Below are 22,916 nucleotides of genomic sequence, written 5' to 3' on the forward strand. Positions count from 1 at the left end.
GTCAAATCTCAGACCCTCGCAATTCTTGACAGTACACAGCTTTAGTTTATGAACTGCTGGACTTTCTTCAACAGCAGGCAATGAGACTGGGCAAGTCACCACTAGCTAACTTCTCTACCTAAATGGGAAGGAACACAAGATAATGGGAAAGATAAGACAAGGAGGAAAACACGGTGACGAATAAGAGAGACGGACACACATGGCTCCAGCATTCTGAATGTTCTGACCTGGCTCTGCTGAAGACCCGTAAGTCTTTATGAAAACAAACCATTAATAAAGGGGCTGGGGGATACCCTGATACAGTCACTTGGCAGTGTTCCATCCACATCAGTCACCATCTTTTTCAGCTGTTGCTCAACACTGTGGTTTGCTTGTGAAGAGCAGAGCAGAGCTGAGCGAGCAGCAGGTTTAGGTTTGCCTCTTCTTGCCTTCCTCCTCTATCACGTTATGTCATGTCCACCCTCCCCATCTCCCTGACAACTGACTGCCCATGGTACAGCAGTCCTCCCATAACATTTGCTGACTTTCTGCAGGGTCTAGATCTCCATTATGGAGCCCTGGGCCATTCTCAGAGGAGGAATTTCTCCTTGGTCCCCTTGCCTTGTCTATGGGCTGCCTCAAATTTATCCCTGATGCAAATGCTTTCAAGGTCTTTCTCTCTGCCACACAGTCATAAAGATAGTACTTTGGGACTTTGTTGCTGTAATGCAGTGGTTCTCAGCCTGTGGGTCACGACCCCTTTGGGGGCTGAACGACCCTTTCACAGGGGTCACTGAAGACCATCGGAAAACACATATTTCCTCGGCGATTCATAACAGTAGCAAAATTACAGTTATGAAGTAACAACAAAAATAATTTTATGGTTGGGGGTCACCACAACATGAGAACTGTATTAAAGGGTCACGGCATTAGCAAGGTTGAGAACCAGGGCTGTAATGTGTAAATGCCAGGCTTCCCTCCATTTTAGCTCTCCCACATACATCATCTTCATTCCTCTGGCAGCATTTAGCCATTTAGACCTACAAAAAGGAAGACAGACCAGGCAGTTCCCATGAACCAAGAGCAAACACATGTATGTACATATTTATATACTCTCCAAATTCCCTAAAGAAGAGAGCTAATTTTCCAGCCTACAAAATATGAACCAGGAGACTCAACTATCAAAAATAAAAACCTCATAAGATTTCATGCTCTACAGTTTCTAACTACCGAACTCAGCCAGACATGTTCTGGTACATAGGAAGCTGGTATTTTCTTTTCCCTCCCCTTTCCTCTTGGATAACCTACTTCCATTCTTGGCAAAAGGAAGCATGTATTTACTATAGTGTTCACATGCACCTACACGTCCAATGCCTCGGGAGTGATACTGGATTGTTGCCACATGGCCAAATAATGTGCTCTTTGAGAAATAATTATCAATTAGAGTGCTTTAAAATGGGCCAGCAGTTCTACTCTGCTCACACTGTGTGGTATTTTGGCCACCAAACACAGCGATCTTTCTTTGGTTCTCTTCACAACAATCAGAAAATTACGTTAATTTGCTCTGACGCTCTTTGAGGACATAAGTAGAAAAGAATGCAGACATCCAGGAGTAAATTAGAGTCAACTCACTCCATTCAGACAGCAGGTCCCTGCACAGGAACTGCAGATGCTCACATCACACAAAGACCCCAGCCTGGGCTGGGTGGCTAGGGCTGCATAAAAAAGGAACTATTAGCAATAATCTTCAAGTAATCAATTTTTAGTGCTTTTAGTCTAGAGTAGCTGCCAAAAGAACTTGGCAAAAGCCATCATTTAAAAAACACCAGTTCAAGCTACAGTGAGGTCTTCTTACTATAGTAAATAGGTTTCACATTATCTATCTGAACCTGTATTTGACGTCTAAAAATAGAAAAAAAATACAAGTTTAAAATTTAGATACCATTTGGACACTAAAAATGTCCTATAGCTTTCCTGTCCTTCCTGACAGCTCTCTTATATGAAGTACTATGTTTAGTGATGATTACTGAAATACTTATTGGGAAAAGTGCATTAAAATATGGAGAAATTGGGTAAATTTGCATAAGAAGGCAACAGGCAACAAAAGAGAGCACAACTACATCTCTCTTTCTATGCTGACGATGCCTGGCACATGGAAGACTCTCACTGCATTTTCTTGAAAGGATAATGACCCGTGCCCCCCATCTTCTCTTTTGAAGGAAGCCATGCTGAATAAGGTTAGCATCTGCAATGCAATTCCGGGAGTCTAGCATAAAGAGGTAGACACTTTCTTTTCCCAGTTTCTCCACCTCCAAGGAAATCTACCTTTAGTACTGAAAAGTCACAGGAACTAAAGTAGCAGATGTAAATAAATTGTCTGGCTTAAACTTCAAAAGCACTTAGTTCAAAATGTAGATAATAGTTTTACTAGAAATTGTACTCATGCTTCCTCTGGACTGCACAATTCAAATACAGTAGGAGAGAACATTTTATTTTAATTAAGACTTAGGATTTTTTTGTAACTGTGGGAAAATAAACATTTGGATTAATTGACAAGAATATTAAGTGGGTGAAAACTTTAAAAAATAGTAATTCCCATTGATATTAAAACTGTAAATAACCTCTGACTTAGTGGAACAGTCTAGTCCATTCTCCCCTTCTTCCTTCTTAATTGAATGGTGACTTTTAGCTGCCCAGAAAAAAGGAGACTAAACTCCCTGAAGTGAGACGTGGCCATATGACTTAGTTCTGGCCAAGGACATGTAAGTGGACGAGTTCCACAAACTCTCCGGAAGACTGTGTAAAGGCAGTTGACTCTGCTGAGTGTCCCTTTGTTCTTTTCTTCCTCCTGTTGGCCTACATCCAGTGGGACCCTGAGGATGAAAACTACCTGCTATGGCAGGGAAGGATCTCCCTCAGAGCCTTCAGGGTAAGCACAGCCCTGTCAACCCTTTAATTTTGACTTACAGCCTCCAGATCTTGTTAAGACAATAAATTTGTGTTGTTAAAAGCAAACAAACAACTAATAAAACCCCACTATCTGCTATGGTGGGACAGGGTACAGGAGGAGACTGAGACTCAATCACTTTTTAAGAATGGCCATATCAGCTCTAGACTTCTTTTACATCAAAACAATTCAGAAATTTGGATTTTCTGTTATATGCAGCCTAACCCAATCCTAACTGACAGCGCCACCAAATCTATTTTTAGGAAGTAATCTTAATGGTTCACATACTCTTTCTCAGTTTTTGTATTTATTAGACTGATAACAAAAAAAATCAATGATTACAACATTTCAAGTATCAATAATGTTAATTAAAGTTTTCTAATCACATCAAGTAAATAATGAAATAGGAACATCTAGCAAGAAAGGTCTTTCTGTGCCTGTCCCCCATCCACCTTGATGTACGTGTCATCAGGTACTTTGAAAGTGCTTTTCAGCCCTGGCCAGTTTGGCTCAGCAGTTAGAGCGTCGGCCTGCGGTCCGGAGAGACCGCAGCCTAACCCAGTGGGTTCGGTTCCCGCTAAGGGCACGTACTTCGGTTGCAGTTTGTCCCCGGCCCTGGTTGGTCGTGCGGGTGGCAGCCACTCAATGTGTCCCTTCACATCGATGTTTCTCTCTCTCTCCCTTCCTCTCTCTCCCTCCCACTCTATCTGTACAAAAAATGGAGAAATATCCTCGAGTGAGGATAAAAAAAAAAGAAAGTGCTTTTCAATGAATGATCACATGTGTGCTGGACACTGTTGGCCCCAGTGTTACAAGGCTCATAGGGTGCATGGGGATCCTCCTGGTCCCACAGCTTTAGAAGTTCTGATGTGGAGGCCACGAAGGACAGGGACTCAGTACTTTTGCAAGCATATCTGTGAAGAGGCAGTGTGATAAAGAGGCTTTTAACACTTTCAGGGATTCAAGACATAAAGTGAATTGTGGAAAAAGATGGCCTGGCAATATATACAGTCGGCCCTCATTTATCCGCGGTTAATCAGTTCCAGACTCTACCGCAATAAATGAAATTTCCACAAAGTAGGATTCTTTATTTATACACAGTCATCCTTCGCCACTTGGAGCTTCAACTTTCACGGTTTCACTCAATCGTGGTACCGAAATAACATCAACAGTTAATGAGCAAGACTATCTAGAACACCAGAGTGTCCCAACTTGAACAAAGGTGTCCTCCCACTCTTCTGACTTTGAAGCAAAGTGAAAGACAGACAGACATAGTGACTTACCAGTCTCCACTCAAGCCCAGAGCACCAAATCCAAAAATAAAAATGCTACCCAGCGGGAAAACCAATAGTGTCCTAGCTGGACCCTGTGGGGTAGCATCCAGTAAGAGTATTTTCTAAAAATTCTATATTCCCACTGAATCAAACTGTGGTCAGTTATCCTTCCCTAAAATGAATTTTCAACAATCAAGGAAATGAATCGATGAAGAAATCTCTCATAAAGCTATTCCAATATTCTAAATAATGAATGCTATAGAAGAATAAAAACTTTGTTGTATTAAAATACTAAATGACTGTCTCAATTTTTCACATCTAAAGACTAGATATTAAAAACTCTGTCTATGAAGGCCTAGTGACCAGGGCAGTATTATGAATGTTTAACTATGCTGCCTAATTCCATCCATAGGTAAGAAAGAACATGCTGGGGGAAAGTCCTGACTCTTCCTAATTAGGTAAGTACTTGCTGGGTTGCAGTCACTGACTGCTAGTGAAAACAGGGCTATTCCCAGGAGAAGAAAAGATGGGTGACTGATTCAGAGGAAAGGCAGTTACTTAGTAACCAATAGCTTCTATACATTTTACTGATAAATACTACACAGTTACTCCCCTAAATTTATGTGAGATAAAAAAAAAAAGGTTTATTTCAGAGTTTAAACAGTCCCTTTCAACATCGTTTAACTCCTTCTAAATATGCTATGAAGTCCACTCCTAACACTTCATAAATAAAACTAGACAATCTTGGATCTGAAATGACCCCCATGGCATGGACACCTCTGCTACAGGGTGAGGCCACTGGGCCGGGGCTGCCAACTCTTTTGGAATCACCCATGAAATTCCTAGCACAGGGTTGGGCACTCCATAGACACTCTAACTACAACCACACTAGAGGAAACCTTAAAAAGGAAATAAACCCTCCCAATCACAATAAATGTTTTATGGACTGACAGGTGTTTTGGAAAGTGGTTTTAGTTTATTAACATTTTGTTCTTAGGTATAAATTTCCTACATCAAGTTGCAATTTCCTTTTGCTTAGGGATCTGAGCAAACTACCCAGGATGCTATTAATGATGAAATAGGTTTAAATAATTCAAAGGCATCATAAGAAAAACTAAAATTAGCTAAAACAACTCTATTACACCGAAATACTAAGTTTTGTTTCTAATCAATAACTACATAATAGGGCCAAATAGATATTTGTTGATATCTATTTGAAACATATAAATGAATGACATCCATTAAATTCGTGGAAAAACCCAACATGAAGAGGTCAAATCATTCAAAACAAAAGAAAGGAAGTTGGAAGCCATGAATGAACTATATGATTAATAACCCAAATTTCATATCTATTAGTGGTACATATGAAATTCTGATGGATTAAAAAAACAAATAGATTACATGTCCATAACATACTATATAATGGATGCTGAAAAGTTCACACAATTGAAAATGAATAAAAATTTTCTTAAATATCAGGATGAATGGAACTCTATCTACATGAAAAACTTAACATTTTTGTACTGATAAAGCATATCTCTGTGAATTCATTTAGTATGTATGTGCGTAGTGTTCATAAAAATATAGTATGTTGCCATTAAAGCAGCCAGTGACCTAACACAGAGGCCCACCTACATGGGGGAAGCACACAGCCAACTGGGGGGCAAGGTGGTGGGGGAGGGAAGGTATCTCCATTTCAATTCAGCCTGTATGCACGGATGCCCAAATTATGACCCCTAAAAAATCCTCCTGCCTAAGACTATCCTAATGCCTACCGTGCTGCAACTCAGCGTTTCAGCAGACTTGCATGTGTCTTCAAAGCCTCAGTCCTTATGGTCACACAACATGATCCCTGCCTGTCTTCTCCAATGAAACAATCTGCTCGCTTGCTTCCTTCCATGAGCCTCTGGGAACACAGTCTCTCCTCCTCCAGCCATTACTTCTTTCAAATTCCAACTTAAAACTCACTACCTGCAGCAAGACTGGCTCCACCTCCATCAGTGCCAGACTCCTCTGCATCCAAAGGCAGGTACCCCAAGTTGAAAAACAGAACTGTCTTAACATACACTTGGTGCTTTGCAATTTTGAACTAGTTTCTATTCATAGTTGTATTATGCTTTTCTGTTTCATGTTGTCATTCCGAGCAGAATGTGAACTCTGAGACCAAGAAGTAAGTTTTCTACTTTCTGCAGCTCAGAGTAAATGGCAGTTTGATACATGCAGTGTGGTGTTCCATAAATATTTATGCTAAGGACTGAGACCACAATGTATTGATCATCCAAGTTCTGGCCTCTTAGAATTGAAATGTACTTTTCAGGGAGAGTTAGTCCATACTTAACCGATTCAAGTGAAGCATAAAAGGAAGGTACAGGAGTTGCAGTAGATGGATTTAGGTGTTAAGCTCAACCTGGGTGCAAACCCAAACGTGCCTAGAGGAGGTCCAGCTCTATCTGCTCCGTTCTGAAGGGCCCTGGACGTTGCTGACACCTGGGGTTGCTGCACCCACACTTAAGCAGGGTTTTCTGACCCAGGGACTGTTTTCTGAAAGCAGCATAAAGCAAGAAATAAAATGGTCTCATCTGCCTTTCTCTTATTTTAGTCCAATGCACTTATGACGAACAAGCTGAGCTTTTTATTTACAACACCACATACTTTATGTAATTGGAGACAAAATTTTTCAAAAAAGTAAAAAAGCTAATGCTTGAATAGTGTAGCAAGAGTTCTTATTTCCTTCCCCAGAGGGGTCCTGGAGAAGAGACTAGGCTTTGCATATGAAAGGAGGCAGGATCTGAGCCGCGTCTGCTGGGAGAGGTGTGGTCTGAAGGAGGACACCTTATCTTCAGGTCAGAGGTGCAAACTGATGCCAGGGCTCAGGCCTCCCCAGCGTCTCCAGTGAGAAAGAACAGATCCCGAGGTTACCTTTCCTCTTGGTCCATTAACATAAAAGGTCTCCTGTCACAGACTGGACGCCAGCACAGCCTCCTCACACCCGTCTAAGGCCATCCTACGGAAACAAACACCCTGGACCTGCTGGCCAGGACAAGGTGCCACCCTTTGGACCCTTTCCCTGCTGTCCACTGGAATAACTTTAGGATGAGAGAGATTACCACCTGCTTTTTCTAAAAACCTGTACCCTTAATCGATAGTGAAAGTCATCTTTTAGAGCAGAGATGGATATTGTTGAGCTGGCTCCTATGGCTCTTCACCCCAACCACACAGTCCTATTAGAATACCAGCCTACCGCTAAAACCCCAACCCCACACATGGGGGTTGTGAAGCAGTTTGCTGTCCTCTAGGTCAAGCCAGAGGGACAGGCTGGAAATCACAGCCTCTCTTCCTGGAGACACTTGTCTTTTGACACCACCTGAACAGAATCCTAAAATGTCAGAGCTGTAAGGGGCCTTCAGACATCACCTCGCCCTACTGCGTCATTTCAGAGACAGAACACCAGTGTCCAGAGAACTGAAGTGAGCAGCACAAAGTCACACTCTTAGTTCTAAGTGCTGGGCAGGGCCCACGCCCAGGTGTCCTGGCTGACACTGAGATTTACTCCTTTCTCTACACCAGTGGTTTTCAAATCTTATCTTCAGCAGTACAATCCTTTTCCCAAATGACATTTCCCACAACCCCAGCTCCCTCAGCGGCCCTCTGGGGTCTCTAAGGACTGCCCGTGACACTGACTGCTGTCCCACACCCCTCCCACACACCTAAAAATGCCGTGTGGATGTGGGATGGTGGTGAATAAAGCATGCATATAATGACATTACTGAAATGTGGAAAATGGTAAAATGTTACTCATTCCAACTACCCTAACTTAACCATTGTTGAAAGTCTGATGTTTTGTTTTCATTTTTTCTTCTTTCTGTTTTACAAATTTGAAAACAATTTTCTGTCCAGTGTTTTACAGACTTGACATTGGACAGATGTTTGCTTAAAAAATTAAATTTTTATTAACACTCATAAGGATTTTGCGCTGTGCTTTTTGAAAATCACTACCTTTAGAAATATGTCAGAAAACTTGGACATTATAATCATTTAACTTGAGTGAGGGAAAAAGAATTTTAATACAGACACCAAAAATCTACTGGAGAGGAGACAGCAAAGACCAGGCCACGAGGAAAGGACATACTCCAACTTCCAATGGGGGGAGAAAATTTCAGGTGAAAGAATTGCTAAGAAAATTCTTGGTGAAAATACAGTCTTAGAGAACCACAACTCTAGAAAAATGACTTTTTTCAGGAGTCTGATATGTATAGTAAACCCCACATGGTCTTAACTTTTATATACCAGTGAGAACACTCAGAGGATAACTACATCCTTCTGTTATTGACCAACTTTGTCCCTTCTATTCTGGAGAACCAACAGCTAGCTTCTGACTTTTTTTTTTTTTTTTATCCTCACCCGAGGACATTTTCCATTTTTTGTTCAGATAGAGTGGGAGGGAGAGAGAGGAAGAGAGAGAGAGAGAGAGAGAGAGAGAGAGAGAGAGAGAGAGAGAAACATCGACGTGAAGGGACACATCGAGTGGCTGCCACCCTCACGACCAGCCAGGGCCGGGGACAAACTGCAACCAAGGTACGTGCCCTTAGCGGGAACCGAACCCGGGTCTCTCCGGACCGCAGGCAGACGCTCTAACCGCTGAGCCAAACCGGCCAGGGCTGACTTTTTTTTTTTTAAATCCTCACCTGAGAATATTTTTCCATTTATCTTCAGATTGAGTAGGAGAGAGGAAGGAGAGGGGGAGAGGGAAGAGAGAGAAACATCCATGTGAGAGGGACACATCGACTGGTTGCCTCCCACAGGGCCCCGAACAGGGCCGGGGACTGAACTGCAACTGAGGTACGTGCCCTGGACCAGAATCGAACCCGCAAGTCTTTGGTCCAAGGGCCAAGGCGCTTCTGACACTTTTAAATCCGTAACAAGGTACAAGTGAAGCAGGGCTCTGGAACACAGCCCTCCTCCTCGCTTCAGGCTGGTTTCTGGCGTTCTAACTTGGTATTCTATCCTGTCACTGGACCCAGCAGCTCCTCCAGAGGCTGCTGCTCGGCATACTCACACAGAACTCATCATACTTAAACATAAATTTTTTTTTCCAGGGGTGCTAAAGTAGCCAAGCAATTAGGCGAGACAAAAATAGGTGACAGAAAAATAACTTCTCAGTTATGTGCGCTCTTTTAATACCTCAATTTATTATAGTTTTTTGCCAGCTTTGGGGAAAACTTTAGGAAAGGAAGACAAAAAGCTGTAAACTAGACAGGCAACGGCAGTGTAGCAGAACCCTGTGCCTAGCACCCAGAACGCCCTCCCTCTGCAGAAGTCTCAACCTCCCACTTCATTCCTGCCTGTCAGAAGATCTTCCATCCATTCCCTGGGCTGCTCATTCAGAACAGCTGCAATTTAAATAAGGCAGTTAAAAAAAAAAAAAAAAAAAGTGGACTGCCTGGGAGGAAGCTGCAGCGCTGCCCATGTCCCTGGGTCCTGTAACCCCTCAAATTCTCCTAGGGAATTCAATGAGCTTGGACAGGTCCAGAACATGAAGTCAGTCCTCCCAAAGAGCAGCGCTCTGGTCGGTGGCTGCCTGTTTGGGTGGTCTTTGATTCCTGTGGTTTCTCAGCCGGCACACACCAAAGGAAGGTCCCATTCTGAGTGGTGAGTTCACTCCAAGCCTCATCCTCACACACATCAGAACACATCCTGGAGACCTCCATCCCTATTTAAAGGAGGAGGCCATTTCCTGGGAAACGTGGTGTGGAAGGGCTGGTCCGGTCTTCTAGGTTCCTCCTTCCTCAGACTCTAGGATACCAGCACACACGTGGGAAGCAGGGTCTCTGAGATGCCCGGTCTCCTGCCCCATTCTTTCCCCTCCCCCAGCTCCACGGCGGCTCATCACAGGGTTTGCTCTATTTGCAGAATATTTAGCATGTTGGGTTTATCCTTTCCCTCTGTTAAATGCATTCCCTTGGGCATAGGAAACAGTGATCTCCTGTTGAGAGGTTCAGTGACTAAAAATACCAAAGAAGCGAGCATCTTATATTGATGTTCATCTGTGTTCCCCGAGAGATCAAGTTAACCGTTTACAGGTGCATACTGCACATGCTCACTAGCCCCAATACCTATAAATATACTGTCACACACAGAGTGGAACCTGGGGCACGGGACCACTCCAACCTGTGAGTCCTCCTCCCCAGAACAGCAGCGGAGGCACAGAGGTGCTAGCCACATTTTGGAAGCAGGCCATGAACCGGGGCCTCAGAACAATGGATCTTCTCATTCCCCAAACTGAGGGCTTGCCTCCCTAGGCTAACAAGATTACCACACCAACAACCCATCAGTAGTAGAAACAGTTTTCTTTTTTTCTGAGAAGTCTTATCAAGAGAACCAGTTACTAAATTATACACAAAAGGTATGCTTTTAAAAATGCTTTTAAAAAATCTCTCTTTTTCTTGTCTCTAAACACTCAAGTCATTGTAACTAACTCATCCCCCATGACTTAGCCCAAACCTTCTGATGAGGCAATAGGTCAGCATGTTCCAGGAAACACTGCCATAGCTAACTGCCTTTAATCCTGACCTCCTTACCTCCCTCTCTCCTGACCCACAGAGCTTCTCTCCCATGATACAATGGTATGAGTGGCCAGCCACTTGGTCACCCCTGAATGACAGGACACACATCTCTAACAGAAGGGAAGGTACCTCTCCCACCTCCTGCAGCCTGGCTCCTGGCATGTCTGAAAATACTTCTTGCTCAAGAATTCTAGCATTTTATTATTCCTTTTATTGTGATATATTTTTAGCAGACCAAAAAAAAAAAAAAAAATCACACAGACTATAACACCCATGTACCCACTGCTCGATTTGAACAAATCTTAGCATTTTTCCATATTTGCTTCAAATAGCTTTTGAAAGAAATAAAAACATTACAGATACAGGTGAAATACCCTGTGCATACCCTGCTCATGCCAATTCTCTTCTACCCTCTTCAAAGGTAACCACTATCTTAAAGTTAGTATTTATTATTTCTATAAAATGTTTACTATATAAGTATATATACATAAACAATATATAATAATTTTTGAATGTTTTGAAATGGCACCACACTGTCTATAGTGAAGCAACTTGCATGATTTGCTCAATTAAAAAATAAAACTTTCTTACGGAGTTTCAAACATATGCAAAAGTTGAGTGTTATTATAAATCCCCATATACTCATCATCCAACCTCATGACCAATCTTACTGTCTCTATGTACTGAACATAGGTGGACTAGCTCCAGGCCCAACATACAACCCACACCGCCTCCTTAGCAAAAGAACCAGTTCCCAGGGGAACACACAGAAGTCACAGACTTGATGAATGTTAGGAGGCAATCAAAACTCTACTGGCAAGTATGTGATAAAAATCCTAGTCACTGAGCCAGACTGAAGGCTGTATATGGACTGCTCTGGTCTGTTGATTCTCAGCTCTATGACATTCAACTTTTCCTTTTAAGAGGTCACAATCCATTTGACTTCTGTGTAAGAAAAGGAAAAAATAGTACATAGGTAGACAAAAGCCATTCATTAGTCCAGCTTCCCCCCCTCAACTTTACCCTCAATAGCCACTTCTAACAGGGAACCAGAAAAGAGTAGATCATGCTCTAAATGCCCCCAAACACGTGACCTTCCTTTATCTTGAGAATGTGGTATCATATTATCAAAGAGCTCATTGTATTGCATGCACAAAGGGGGGACAGAATTGTAATGACCTAAGTATTTGACCTTCATGCAGTAAATGCATCAAAGCTTAATCTGTAACAATTTTTGCTAGTTTATAACAGAAATTGGCTTTTAAGGAAGAAATGCCATTTTTCTTTTAAGAACAAAATCCAGAATTACTGAGCAGCTTTTTAGGCTGTATATATTAAATGCTATGTTCTTTATTAACATACAACTTTAAAAAAAAACACAGCTGATAAGATAAATCCTTCCCATCTATTTGCCAATTCACCCCGCCCCATACACACACACTCCCCATCCCCCCCAATGTCTGAGTCAAATTTCCTCATCCAAGGTGGATTTCTCACTGTGATCATATTGTTTACTTGCAACTTTTTAATGAGAGTAAACACTACTGCCCCAACATCCCGTTTTATTTATTCAATCAGTTATTTATTGAGCAGAGAGTAACAGTACTATGTTAAATGTTGAAATACAACAGTGAACAAGATACTCCTCAGAGAGCCTTTTATTTTGAATACACAGAGGAATTTCCTCTTTTGCTTAAGGTCTTATATTATGAAGCCTCAACTAAGAGGACATCCTCTAGCTGAAATTTTATGGGAAAATAAAATTTACAGGGGGTAGGGATCGGGTAGAGAGAGACATGAATGTTTAAAAAACTGTAATATGATAACATTATTTCATAGGTTGTTAAAACAGTTTTACAGAGGCCATATAAACAATTTTAAAGTTTTAGCCTTATTCTTGGTAAAGTGTAGACTTCTCCACAACATGCCTCCAAAAGAAGGAAAAGAAGTACTCAGGTGTACACTCCACTGTACTCTGTTTCCATGCCCTAAATTTGCATGGGTCAGGCAGGAGGAGACGGAGAAACAGAGCCGAGTGGCACCGATGAATCACCAGTTCAGACGTGGTGCCAGTGTTCTCTTTTACCATGAACTTCACTTGCCTTTTGTGTGTCTCACTGACTTGACTAGATATGGGACGTTACAGGAAAGTCAGCAGGTCCTATCCTGACCCAGGTGCACTATAAAAGGCATCAACAGCAATATTACAGTCTCTCGAATAATACAACGCACAGTAGGTTAGTGGAGAGAGAAAAGTTACTCAAGAAAGAATTGTATGGAACTGGTTGAGGAAACTCACAGTTGCTATTGCACAGGAGAAAGCATTACATTTCTGTATTAACTTTTTTGGAGTGCTAAAATTTCAAATGCGTCCTAGGATCTCTCTTGATACCAGGCTTTTACTGACTGGCTAACTCTTGACTTCCTGGTCCCTGGTCTACACTTTCCTTATCCTCTGCCATGCTGCTGGCACAGTCTGCTGACTAAAAGAAATTTTTTTTTCTTTATTGATTTGAGAGAGAGAGGAAGGAAGAGGGAGAGATAGAAACATCGAATGGCTGCCTCCTGCATGCCCCCAACTGGGGATTGGGCCCACAACCTGGACATGTGCCCTGACCGGGAATCGAACTGGTGACCTCCTGGTGCATGGGTTGACGCTCAACCACTGAGCCACCCCGGCCTGGTGACAAAAAGAAATTTAAAGGCAGCTGGGACTACACTTTGTTCACCTTTGTAGTACCTAGAATGTCTAGCACTGTGTCTAATTTAGCTGAATAAAATTTAATACAAAATTTTATTCAGCTAAATTAAGGAGGTTTTCCCTGGTACGAAGCAGTGTGAAGTACACGGCACCACACAACCACAAAGGCTGAACCTAAATCTAATCAAGCCTCTAGAGCTCACTTCCAGTTTGGGAAATTCAGGCGATAAAGGAACAAGATAATGACACCACAAGAAAACAGATATATCCAGAATGTGGGACAGTCTTGGGATAACAGATCCCGGTTTCCGCCACAAGTCAACAGCATGAAAAGAGAAAAGGGGAGGGGAGCTGGGGACTGCTGTTGATTAAAGGAGACATAACATCCAAAATCCATGTGTGGACCACATGTTCGGATTCTGATTCTAACAAAACAACTGTTTAAAAACAAACAAACACTTTTTTTACACAATTAAAAGAATTTTTTTTTACTATAAACTGGGCATTAGATGATACCAACAGACTATGGTAATACAGCTGTCACAATGGCACGGTGCTTACGTAAGAATGTCTGCAGCTTCCCAAGGGCCACTCTGAAGTACGCAGAGGTGAAATAACATGCCCAGGAATTGCTAAAATTCCCAATAACAAAAATAAAAGGATAGATAAAGTAAATGAGGCAAAATCTTGATAACTGTTGAATATATATTCTTTTGACTGCTTGCCTTTTTCAGTAATTTTAAAATATTTTATGCATCAACTAAAAGCAAATACTCTCAACCCTCTCTGACCACATTCTTATACTTATCAGTGAAGTAGTATGAATTAACAAAATGTTAAAAGAGAAAATGGGAGAGCACAGGTGTGCAAAAGTCAGCTCTTTGACGACCGGTGGGAGACACCCCAACAGTCGGTACCTGAGGGAGGTCTGCTCCTGAAAACACCTAGAAACGAGACACGTTCACTTCAGAGCTGCTTCGGTTGACAAACAAAATCAGCTTTCTTTTCTGATTACCTCTACTAAATATTTTTATAAGGATAAAACTTTTTACATACTATCAGATGGTAATACATGGTAATTCTATAGGCAGTGTCCATCCATAGGCACTGTGTCCTCAGCAGACCACTGGTATGTTTCCTGTACCAGGAAGGACAGCACTAAATAGTAATACCTGGTAATTCTATAGGCAGTGTCCACCCTTAGGCACTGTGTCCTCAGCGGACCACTGGCACATTTCCTACATTAGAAGGGACCTGGGCCCACAGAAGCAACTCTGAAAGAGAAATGCTGATAAGAACAAAGCGAATGAAACTCAGGCAGGGCAAGAGGGTGTCAGAAGGTACTTTATTGTAGGCACATCCCACGTTTTTCAGGAGTTTATTATCTGAAGATGCTTGAGGACAAATGCTACTTTATTCATAAAAAAGGCCTGAGAAAACCACATAAAAAGTAGATTCCTCACTTGTTTAATGTCTTCATTAAGAAAAAAGGTTATAAAATAATCATTTAGAGAGTAGAAAAACCTAGACCAACATACGATCTTGTCTTCATGTAAATCTACATGTGCTCTTCTCTTTACCCTATTTCTTCCCCACCCCAACTTCCCAAAAACTAAAACCCAAACTGCATATGGACTGAGGAACTCAGTGTTTGTAAACCAGAGGTGTAAATGACCAAACGTATGTGTAAGTGAGGTCCCTAAAAGAGAGGAATACCTGATTATCTGAAGGCAGACTGGCAAGTAAAACACATGTTCTATACTTACCGGTCTGCATCATCATTCAGAATTTAGACTAAATTCCAACAGTGAGGGACGGAGTCAGTCTTGCTCACCAGTATACCCCAGGTGCCCACCAGTAATACAGGGATTGGCAAAACAGGTTTACAGATGTGTGTACACAAAATAGTTTCTTCTTGTATTATTATTTATTAATTATTGTATTATTTTCCACATGAACAACTGTAAACCTACTTTGCCCAGCCCTGTACACATTCTTATGAATGTCAATACATCCACAGTTCTAACTACCTCAGTCTTCTGTCCTCTCAAAACCAGAAGAGGACAAAAAACATCAATGTCCATGATGATAAACTAAGTTCCACAGATTCGGTTTAAGAAAGCAGTACACTTTCATGTATTTTAGAAAAACTACTATTAAAATGTCTAAAATAAATAGCACGGGCACTTAAATATGCTTTAAAAACCCAACGAACCTCTACCCAATAAAAGGATTCTAAAGTTCATGATTATTTTATGCATTCTAATCAATTAATTAACAAACACAGCCTCTTTGTAAGGGCTCCTTGAGAAGGAAGACAATGATCCTTGGTGGCAAAGGGGGAGACAAAGGAGGAAAGAATAGCAGAATTTGAGAAAGTCTCAGGGAGCTTTTTCTTCTTTTTAAAGTGAAACAAGTCACAGAGTTGGTTATAGAGAAGTGCTCTTAGAGAAAGGAGGTGGGGATGTAGACCTAGGTGAGACGACAAAGAAAGGCCTTAGTCACAAGACCACAAGAAATTAACATAAAAGGACAGGCAACGCTGCCTTCTACTGTTCCCTCTCCAAGCCCAAGCCCAAGCCCAAAAGTTCAGGTGATCCCATCAGACATGCAAATGTCCAAGTGCGCCCCAGCTCAAGCAGGTTCCAAATGTCACCCTGGACGTCCAAAATGAAGTCTCACAGCCCCAGAGGCATCCCTCGGGCACTGTCTCCCTCAAATCAAATGCATCATCCCCCTTCTCCACGCCTGTATCCCCCATCCATCCACTTCTACCCTTTTGTCTCAGTCTCATCTCTGGCCACCTGTCTAATCCACCTCTGTCTTCCCTGGCTTGTTTCTTGTTCCCTGTTTTCACCTTCTGCCCGTTTTCTTCTTTCTCTTCCAACTTGCTCTTCCCTTTTCCCTCTTGTCCCCATCTCTTCATTCCTCTCTCACTCTTCGTAAGACAATGATTCCCACTCTTACTTGTATCCCACCCCCAGCCCCAAATTTCTGTGCCACCCCTTCCTCCCCTCTCCACTCTATACCTAGAAACAGGTTTCCCTGAAGCCACCTGTCGTCTATGATCAACCCAAAGGAAACAATCTTCTCTTAGAAGGGGCCAAAAGTTAAACCAATATAATATTTAAAAAGTGGTCATATTAAAAAAAATTGTAAATGTCTTTAAGGATGACTCAGTAGTAGTAAGAAGGCCCCCTATTTCAGGGCCAGAAGTGCAGAATTTATATAACCAGGCAAATGTATCTGAATCAATCTCCTGATCTGAGTTTCTAATCCTTTATCATGGGTTCACAGTCAAGGCCACAGGGACTTATGCACAAAAAAAGATCTCTTTTCGAGGGTTTATTATCTAAATTCCTATCAAAGGTGCTTAAAGACAAGTGCTACTTTATTTATTAAAAAGCCTGAGAAAAGCAGATAAAGAGCAGATACTCCACTTATTTAATGTCTCCTGTCAGGGGGGAAAAAGTGGTCTTTGTTATTATAGAATAATAGTGCTGAAAGAGAGGTTTTACCAGGAAGCAAAAATATTACAAAACTAAAGTTTTTAACCTCGTCTTAATTCCTCCTAAAAAGATAGAATATTTGCTTTTAACATTATCAACCTTTGACTTCACTATGTCATCCAAGTACAACATGCTGGATAAGATGGTAAGAGGAGAGAAATCATCAGAAACCTCCCTCCCGGGGGTGGGGAAGGTCTAGTCCGCTTATAAGGCCCACGAAATCAGTACCAGCTAACATCACACACCTCACCAAATTAGCCTGACCAAATACAGCAGGCTGATTTTTAAGTTGATAATTTTGTATGGCCCACGAATGATATTATAACTATCCAAATGGCCCTTGGCTCCCCAACCCTGCACAAACTACCAAACCGCTCCCCACTGTTCTCTCCTACCAATCCCATTCCACTATGTCCCAGGTCTTCAGAGACCTGGTACAGGAAGGCTCCATAAAATTATACAACCCTCACCCCAACTTTACTGTCTTTCCCACAGAACTGAACTAGAGAAGTCTTACCCTGCTTCCTCTTTCATCTTCTTCTTAGCACCTGCTTGTTGCTGGTGATTACTGCTATTACCACCACCAACAGTGATAGGTAAGTTTTAATTTACTTTTTGCTAGGAACTATGCTAAGCACTTAATATGCATAAACTTAGTGTAGTCCTCACCTGGCATTTTACCTATAAGAAACAGGGGCACTTGCTCAAGGTTCTCAGCCAGCAAGTCGAGGAGTTTGGATTGAAACTCAGGTCTGTCTGTCATAAGGCCCAAACTTGAAACCATGACACAACCTTAGCCAAAAAGGATCCTCCTTGCCTCTATTCCAGCTCCAGAAGTTCAAAGGCCCCTACAGGTCAGAAGACCACCAGCACTCACTGGGTAAAAACCCAAAGTTCCTCCCACCTTTGTCTTCGCCTACCAGGGCCTAGTGGGGGAGGGAAGGTGTCCTCTCCACCCTGTCCCGGAGTACTGTTCCACTTCTTCCTAATTACAACTGGCTGGCAGTGTGGGTTTAAACTCTTTCAACACCAAGGAACCTGCTTAGAACCTGATGGAACCTCCTTCCTCCTACCTGTCCCCACTCATGTCCTGGATGAAGCAAATGAGCCTGAAGAAATCATGCATCAAGCAACACAAGTTCACGGTAAAACACACCTTCCCCCTACCTCTCCAACACCCCCCACCCCAACCCCTGTGACATTCCTTTCAAAGGATAAGAAAATGTCCTGTCCCTGCTAGTTTTTCTCATGTCGGGGGGGAAAGACTGAGAAAATGAGTTACTGTGAATTAACCATTAGAAAGCCCCTGTTGAGTTCATACATTACCTTAGTTAATACTTCAATATGCAAACCAAAGACCTCAAGCTCACACAGGGCCTCTGGAGGAGGGGAGAGGAATACACAGAGGTAATTTTGTCATTTTTCTTGACATGGAGCAGCCTGATAATAAATGCATATTTTGTACTGAAAAAGTAGATTCTGAAAGCAAAAATACATAACTAAAATACATGGTAACTTCCCATACTTTGTGGAAGGAGTACCAATCAAACTTACAGCAAGGGGCAAGAATCAAATGATAAGAAAGACAATGGTCATTACGGAATTATAGACTGAGCACTGGTCTCTGCCAGACATTCCACTCCACCTTCATAACCTGTGAAGTTCTTACTGTGAAGAGGAAACTGAGGCTTCGGGACTCTGCCTCCAAAGTAATTACAGCACTTACTGGGTGCCAAACTCCACTCTCTGCACTTTAAACGTGCATATACTGACTCATTTAATCCTCACAATAGCCCTGTGAGGTAGGTGACACTATTACCAGATGAGCAAAGTGAGAGAGGCTGTCATTAAGCACTTGCCCCGGGTCACGCGGCTGGTAAGTAAAGGAGTAAGGATTTAAACCTAGGCACTCAGGCTCTCATCTGTGCTCTTAGTCACGGAGCTATACTGCAAATACACTCCCAGGTTTTTATTTTCCTTTTTTTTTTTTGCTGTTATTTTTCCAAGACTGCAAGCTCTAGGAAGACAGGGAGCACTTTTCAAACCCCACTCAGCAATCAGTATCGAGAACCAGCTACGGCAGAGTCATCAGTAAATAGCCGAGTCTGGTGCAATACCCAGAGGAACCTGACTGCTGGGAATGAGTACCTCACAGCTCCACTGCCCCGACAGACTCCTGGTTCTCCCACCTCAGCCACCCCAACACTCCCTGACCAGCCTGTGTGTCCATTTGGGGAATATGTGAAGGCAGACTGGTACATGTTGAAAATGGTCCAATACTAAGACTTTACTCGCCATTTCCAGTACACTGGAGAGCAACTCAAAGCAACTGGACTGCCACATCCTGCTCCATTCCCTGTGCTATATCCACAGGAGCTCAAAGCCCTCCTTTTGCGATACCCAGGAGTGACCTCAGAAGTCACCATCAATCAGCACATCAGCATGCAAGGAAGCATCTACCAACCACCCCCTGTCCTGCAGCTTACAGAAACAAACCTTCTGGCCTGACATTCAAGGCCTCTCACAGGCTCCAGTGTACCTTTTGGCAGACCTGTTCCTTTGACATTTATTCCTTTGACAACTATGTATGGCGTACCCACCATATACCAGGCTCTCTGTTAGGGGCTGGAAATACAGGGTGAACTAGACACAGGGTCTTTGCCCTCAAGGGGTCATCCATCCTTCTTCACCTTAAGAAACCCTGTTCGTTATTCAAGGCTCAGCTCACATGCCACATGGTATGTGAAACCTGTGGAGATACCCCTAACTTAAAGTATATCTAGTTGATAGTGAGTTCTGACAGTAAACAGATTTTAAAAATCACCTAAAATCCTAATCAAAATACTGGAATGGCCCTGGCCGGTTTGGCTCAGCGGTTAGAGCGTCGGCCTGCGGTCCTGAGAGACCCGGGTTCGGTTCCCGCTAAGGGCACGTACTTCGGTTGCAGTTTGTCCCCGGCCCTGGTTGGTCGTGCGGGTGGCAGCCACTCGATGTGTCCCTTTCACATCGATGTTTCCCTCTCTCTCTCTCTTCCTCTCTCTCCCTCCCACTCTGTATAAAAAATGGAAAAATGTCCTCGGATGAGGATAAAAATAAAATAAATAAATAAATAAACTAATTTAAAAAAAAAAATACTGGAATGGCCAGTCAGGAAACAAAAAATTCCAGATTAAAGAAAGAAAGGTTATCCTCATAGGCCATCCACTCTGAAATATGCAGAACAGTGCAGGTTTAAAAAAATCCATGAAATCAATGATTCCCAGAAACAACAACAAAATCTGAGAAGGCAGAGAACCCCGAACTACTGTAACTTATAAACTGATTGTATCATTCCCTCCCTGGCTATATAGTTGTTCTTTATCTCAAAAATCAATGGCTTGCCTGTCTGTTTATCTCTGACATATGTGCTCAAGTCATTAAGTAGCCTAGGCATATGGATTAAAATAATGAAGTATGCCTTTAAGGTAGTGAGAGATATTCCAGAAAATTGCTAGGAGGACAAGGTGCCATAAGTATCTGGGGTGGCAACACAACCGCCGAGGTCTGACACCTCAGGAAAGAAAGCCAGCATCCTCAGAGACTGCACTGTTAACATGGATTTAAATCCTACCAGGCCAACTGACATACCTTACCTATCTTGTACCACAGAAAAATAAGGGGATTACACGCTAACACTTAATTTCAATGCCAGATCATTAAAATGTTAGCCACTTTAAAATAGTGCATTGGGCCCTGGCCGGTTTGGCTCAGCGGTTAGAGCGTCAGCCTGCGGTCCACAGAGACCCGGGTTCGGTTCCCGCTAAGGGCATGTACCTTGGCTGCAGTTTGTCCCGGCCCTGGTTGGGTCGTGTGGGTGGTGGCCACTCGATGTGTCCCTTTCACATCGATGTTTCTCTCTCTTCCTCTCTCTCCTTCCTGCTCTATCTGAGTAAAAAATGGAAAAATGTCCTCGGGTGAGGATAAAAAATAAATAAATAAAATTAAATTAAATTAAAAAAAAAAAAAGCCCTGGCCGGTTTGGCGCAGCGGTTGGAGCGTCAGCCTGCGGTCCGGAGAGACCCGGGTTCAGTTCCCGCTAAGGGCACGTACCTCGGTTGCAATTTGTCCCCGGCCCTGGCTGGTCGTGCAGGTGGCAGCCACTCGATGTGTCCCTTCACATCGATGTTTCTCTCTCTCTCTCTTCCTCTCTCTCCCTCCCGCTCTAAACAAAAAATGGAAAAAATGTCTTCGGGTGAGGATAAAAAAAAAAAAGAAAAAAGAAAAAAGAAAAGAAAATAGTGCATTGGGTGTAAGTAACATTTTTTGGATGTCTTCAGTCATACCAAAGTGTGCTCCTACACTAAACAGACTCAGACTACTTCCTCTCCTCCAAGCCTGCTTCAAGCAGCTTCCTCTCCCCACCCACTTTTAACCAGCTGTCTACCTAGGAAGAACTGAAAGGAAAAGCAGATAACTAAGGTTATACAACACTCTAGCTGCAACACTCTAGCTGCATTTAGACACAATTCTAAGTCAACTTGCTCTGGCCTCCCTTGCAAGGAGGAAAGAGGCAGGGACAGGAACCCTAACATACTGAGCACCCCTGGCAGGGGAGGCACTACCACCTCAGCATCTTGTAATCTCATTAAGCAACCCAGCACATAGTAATCAGCTCAGCTGGTTAGGGCGTCCTCCTCCCGATATGCCGACTTTGCAGGTTCGATCCCCCATCAGGGCATAGACAAGAATCAACCAATGAATACATAAGTATAACCGTGACAAATAAATGTTTCCTTCTCTCCCCCTTCCTTTCTCTCTAAAATCAATCAATCAATCAATCAATCAATCAATAATAATAATAATAAAAGAACTTAAAATTTATTGGTTAGTGCAAATGATTAATACAATGAAGACGAGTACCTTATACCAGCCACACAAATGTCCCTTTAAACTGTGGTCCCATAAGCAACCTAGGATCTTCACTAGTTTACATCAATAAGCCTAGATGATGAAATAAATTGTTAGGATATACAAAAGGGGAGACTACTCACCTAGTAACCTAAAGACATTATTACTTCAATCATTATTTTAAGATTAAACAATTGAGCAAACTCATCAAAAAGCAGAGAAATGTTAAGAAACTGAAGATTTCTCAGGAAACTAAAAAACAATTATTAAGAAAGCCATAACTGGAGTACATGCTAGTTCATTATATATAGTTTTATCAACACTCCTGCCTAAACTATAGCAAGTGCCGGATAAAATGGCTAATAGCATGTGTTTAGTGAATCAACTTTTTACTGAGTCTGTACAATGCCCAGTAGCTACAAAAATAATTATGTACAAGGGAAACACCAGCACCCATTTCCGCTCCATTGAGGATGCACTTGTGATTTCTTTGACATGTGCTTTTATGCATAGTAAAAAGGTTTATTTTAAGAAACATATAAAATACATCTAAAGTTTTATCAAATGCAATAGTAACTTTAACTTTTTACATTTTGATTATTTCCTTCAAAAATGAAGTGACAATTTAAATTCTTATTTCCAAGCACAAATACAAGTTGTGCCCTAACAACAAATTAATCTTTTCTAAAGAGTACATTCATTCTGGACACATGGCTTTTTTCTTGCCCACTACCTATTAAATACGCAACCTACTGATCTGATAAATTTGATAATTTCCCCTTCTCATTTTGAAATATAATTGTAAAACCTAATCCTTACTTGTACTTCCTTAGATTTGTGCTCAAAGAGCTGTATCTTTCCAAACTAAACCAACAGATTTTTTTTTTTAACTATTAGTCTATCCTAAGAAATGTCTCATCAGAATAAGGAAGGGAGAGACACCCTACATTTCATCATCCATGGGTTTCTAAGCCTTGAGCTAAGACGCAGAGAAATCCTTAGGAAACCCAGGTCTGATCAGGATCTTGTTCTCCAACCGTGAAAGGACTCTTCCCT

General features: G+C 42.1%; 1 protein-coding gene and 1 long non-coding RNA gene across 4 annotated transcripts in view; both read right to left on the bottom strand.

The window, feature by feature from the left end:
* The window catches only part of FOXO3 (forkhead box O3), a 113,877-nt gene that overhangs the window by 29,851 nt on the left and 61,110 nt on the right, over window positions 1–22,916 (bottom strand). The gene's annotated exons all lie outside the window — the stretch shown is intronic.
* Window positions 18,212–22,916, bottom strand: part of LOC118621863 — a 61,791-nt gene continuing 57,086 nt past the window's right edge. Inside the window, exons 6-7 of one of the 2 annotated variants that reach the window (XR_004957811.1) lie at window positions 21,873–21,953; window positions 18,212–18,352 (exon numbers count right to left, since the gene is read on the bottom strand). This is a non-coding gene — a long non-coding RNA (uncharacterized LOC118621863). The other variant, XR_004957812.1, reaches the window with a different exon arrangement.

The sequence above is a fragment of the Molossus molossus genome, unplaced genomic scaffold (genome assembly GCF_014108415.1).
Source record: "Molossus molossus isolate mMolMol1 unplaced genomic scaffold, mMolMol1.p scaffold_m16_p_8, whole genome shotgun sequence".
NCBI lineage: Eukaryota > Metazoa > Chordata > Mammalia > Chiroptera > Molossidae > Molossus > Molossus molossus.